Genomic DNA, 4,770 nt, shown 5'->3' on the forward strand with positions numbered 1-4,770 from the left:
GTCAGACACAAGCTGTCTTTGAAGTTCTTGCTTGGCCCATGGTTTCAATCCCTCGAGGAAGTAGAAGAGGCTGTCTACTTCAGACATGTCCTTTATGTCGAGCATTAGTTCCGAAAACTTCTTCACATATTCTCGGACTGTCCCGACTTGTTTAAGCTCTCTCAACTGGCGTCAAGCCATGTATGCGACATTTTCTGGTAGAAATTGCATCTTTAATTCTCTCTTTAGGTCTACCCAAGATGTGATGGTGCACCTACTGTTACATTATTTTATAATATAATGTTTTAGATTAAATAAATGTGACAAAGTGTGTCACATATTGTAACATATAATAGAGAGTTACAATATTTAGATATATGAGATATATCCAAATAATGTAACATATTTGGTGTTACAAATTTGTAACTTCCAAATATTACCCTTTATTGTGTAAAATTGTTGTTACACAATATTGAGATGAATTTCATAAAACCATATGTGATATGGCTGTTAGAGATATGATTTTAACCCCAATAATGTGTTTTGGGAGTTGCAAAATCATTTGGGAGGGTTTGGAACCGTTTGGAAAAACAGCACAATTTTTTGTGCTGAAATTGGTCAGTGGCCGCGGCCACCAACATTCAATGGCTGCGGCCTATGGGACAGAGACCAGTGGCCGTGGCCACCATTGTCTCTGGCCGCAGCCACAGACCAAAAACTGACCAATTTTTCAGTTTTTTCAATATTTGTTGAACGGCTCAAAAAACCCAAATAACTCCCAAATCTCTTTTTTAATTCCATATTAATCCAATTAAACATTGGTAACAACCATGGGGGTTGGTGGAATTTTAAATTCAAAGGGTGTCTCTAAACTCTATAAATAGGGGCCTATAGCTCACTTGTAAGACACAACTTTTCTATCCACTAGAGCACTTGGCTAGAAACACCTTGAGGCTTGATAATTCCAGAAAGATTTTCTAATATCTGAGAGAGATCCCTTAGTGCTTGAGTTAGGGGGAAATAAGCTTTTGGACAAAGGTTTTAAACCTTGTTCAAGTTGGTGATCCCCAATCCTCTTCACTTAGATTGTGTAAGTGAGAGTTTGATTGTGTTTCTGTTCTTCTTTTTATTCTATTGCTTTTCTTCTTATTCTCTTGTTCTATTTACTTGTATATTTTGTTTAAGAGTTGTAATCTTTTCATTTGGTCTAAACACTTTATTTTACTTGTAATCTTTTGCTTAGAGTTGTATTCTCACTATTCTCTTCTTCATCATCATCTTCTTCCTTTCTTTAGTTTATTTGTATTTTCAGTTATAGAGTTGTAACCTTATTTAATCAATCTATATTTACTTGTAATATTATTGCATAGAGTTGTAATATTATAATCATTTCCATTGAGGCAAAACAATATTTTCCTAACATTCAAAAACTTATCCCTTTTTTCGTTTCAATGGAAGGGGAGACAATCAAGATCATGAACCAAGACCTAGTGAGATTGGAAAGGTTTGATGGATCCAATTTTACTAGGTGGCAAGACAAGGTGAGGTTTCTTTTAACCACTCTCAAAATCGCCTACATCCTTGAGTCTTCCTTGGCTCCTTTAGCCGAGCCATCCTACAAAGACACTCCCGAGGAGGTGGAGAAGAGAAGGAAGAGGGAGGAGGACAACCTTCTTTGCAGGGGTCATATCCTCAACGCCTTATCCGATAGGTTCTATGACCTCTACACCGAGACCAAATCGGCCAAGGAGATTTGGGATGCACTTGAGAAAAAGTTCAAGGCGGAAGAGGAAGGTACGAAAAAGTTTTTGATACCTCAATACTTTGATTTCAAATTTTTTGGTGATAAACCTATTCTTCCTCAAATACATGAATTGCAAATTATTGTTAAAGATAGAGCTTCCCGAGGCCTTTCAAGTTGGTGCTATTGTGGCTAAATTACCACCAACTTGGAAGAGCTATAGGAAAAGAATCCTTCATAAAAATGAGGATTATTCTTTGGAGGAAATCCAAAAACATATTCGAATCGAAGAGGAATCGATATGTAGAGATAAATTTGTGGAGGGGTCTAATGGAGAGACTTCCAAAGGAAATGCGGTGTCACAACCAAAATATCCCAAAAACAAAGGGAAAAAGGGTAATGAGAAACCTTTGGGTCCAAAAACCAACCCAAACAAGTTTAAGGGCGAGAAAGGTCCTTGCTTCGTGTGTGGGAAAAAGGGTCACTATGCTAGAGAGTGTAGACATAGAAAATACCAACAAGTACCTAAGGTGAACGCAACTCAAGAGGAAAACATAGTTGCTACCCTTAGTGAGGTGAATGCGGTCCAAGGCAAGGTGAAAGGGTGGTGGTATGATATATGTGCCACCGTCCATGTCACCTATGACAAATCATTGTTCAAGACCTTTGAAGAGTCAAAGGGCAACCATGAGATACAAATGGGCAATGAGGGCAAATCCAAGGTACTTGGCAAAGGTACTATTGATGTCTACTTCACCTCCGGCAAGAAAGTCACATTAGTGAATGTACTTTATGTTCCCGAAATGAGTAGAAACTTGGTAAGTGGTGATTTTCTTGGCAAGCCCGGCATTAAAGCCGTTTTTGAGTCCGGTAAACATATACTTACCAAATCAAATGTATTTTTGGGAAAGGGGTACTCTTGTGAGGTTATGGTTAAGTTGTGCACCAATGATGTAACTTTCAATGTTATCAATAAAAATGCTAATTCCGCCTATATTGTTGAGTATGGTTCATTATTTTTGTGGCATCTTAGACTATCGCATATAGGTTTTTCTACCATGAAAAGAGTAGTAAAATGTGGTATGATTGCATGCAATATTAAAAACTATGGTAAATGTGAAACATGTGTTAAGGCGAAAATGATTAAGAAACCATTTCCTAGTGTAGAAAGATAATCTAATTTACTAGATTTAATCCATAGTGATCTTTGTGAATTAAATGGTGTTTTAACTAGAGGTGGTAAAAGGTATTTTCTTACTTTTATAGATGATTTTAGTAGATATACCTATGTGTTTCTTTTAAAGCATAAAGATGAGACTTTTGATGCTTTTAAATTGTATAAATTAGAAGTTGAAAATCAACTAAATAAAAAGATTAAGGTGCTAAGAAGTGATAGAGGAGGAGAGTACTTCTCTAATGAATTCAATACATTTTGTGAAGAAAATGGTATAATTCATGAGTGCACTGCACCTTATACACCACAACACAATGGTGTTGCCGAAAGGAAAAATAGGACTTTTCTAGAGATGATAAATTCTATGTTGGTGTTTTCTAAGTTGAACTTCAACTTATGGGGTGAAGCGCTTTTAACCGCTTGTCATATTCTTAATCGAATACCGATGAAGAAAAATGAGATATCTCCATATGAGTTATGGAAAGGAAGAAAACCCAACATAGGGTACTTCAAAGTGTGGGGGTGTCTTGCATATTGCAAGAAAAACCGAACCTAATAGAACAAAGTTAGGTTCAAGAGCCATAAAGTGTGCTTTTGTTGGTTATGCCAACAATAGTAAAGCTTATAGGCTATTAGACTTAGAGTCTAATATTGTGATTGAATCTAGAGAAGTTGAATTCTTTGAGAACATGTTATGTGACAACAATTTTCAAGATTCAACATCTCTAAAGGAGAATATGTTATATGAGAACAATTCTCAAGCTTCTACATCCAAAGTTGATTCTCAAGAGGAGAATTCTCAAAAGGATGTAAAGCAACCCTTTGAACCTAGAAGAAGTCAAAGGCTTAAAAATCATAAAAGTCTAGTAGTGGATGAGATAGATTCTCAACGAATTTCATTCTACATGGTAGAAGGAAATAGATAGGAAGTCATTAGGAAAATACCTATTGTACTTCTCGTTGAGGATGATCCTAAGACTTATAGAGAAGCTATGCAATCGAGAGATAGTGCATTTTGGAAAGAAGCCATCAATGATGTGATGGATTCCATTCTTTCCAATAACACTTGGGAATTGGTAGACCTCCCACCGGGGTCTAAGCCAATTGGGTGTAAGTGGGTATTTAGGAGAAAATACCACACTGACAGCACTATCCAAACCTTTAAAGCTAGATTAGTAGCTAAAGGGTTTAGGCAAAAAGAGGGTATCGATTATTTCAATACCTATGCGCCTGTTGCAAGAAAAACTTCTATAAGAATTTTGTTCGCTTTAGCTTCTATACACAACTTGTATGTTCATCAAATGGATGTCAAAACGGTATTCCTTAATGGTGACCTCAATGAGGAGGTCTATATGGAACAACCTGAAGGGTTTGTCCTACCAAAATATGAACATAAAGTTTGTAGACTTGTAAAATCCTTATATGGATTGAAACAATCTCCTAAGCAATGGCATGAGAAATTTGATCAAGCCATCATGTCTAATGGGTTGAGACATAACAATGGAGACAAGTGTTTATATTCCAAAACTTGTAAGGGATATGTGATCATTGTTTGCTTATATGTGGATGACATGCTTATTCTAAGTAATAACATGAAAGGGATAGAAGAAACGAAGAGGTTTCTATCATCAACCTTCCAGATGAAAGATCTTGGAGAAGTTGATACCATACTCGGTATCAAAGTAAAGAAACATAGTGGGGGGTTTTGCGTTAGAGCAAGCCCACTATGTTGAGAAAGTATTGAACAAATTTAACCATCTCATGGTTAAAGATGCCAATACTCCATTCGATCATAGTGTAAAACTAGAGAAGAATGAAGGAAGAGCGGTGGCTCAATTGGAGTACGCCAGTGCTATAGGGAGTTTAATGTACGCTG

The sequence above is a fragment of the Humulus lupulus genome, chromosome 2 (assembly GCF_963169125.1).
Source record: "Humulus lupulus chromosome 2, drHumLupu1.1, whole genome shotgun sequence".
NCBI classification, from domain to species: domain Eukaryota; kingdom Viridiplantae; phylum Streptophyta; class Magnoliopsida; order Rosales; family Cannabaceae; genus Humulus; species Humulus lupulus.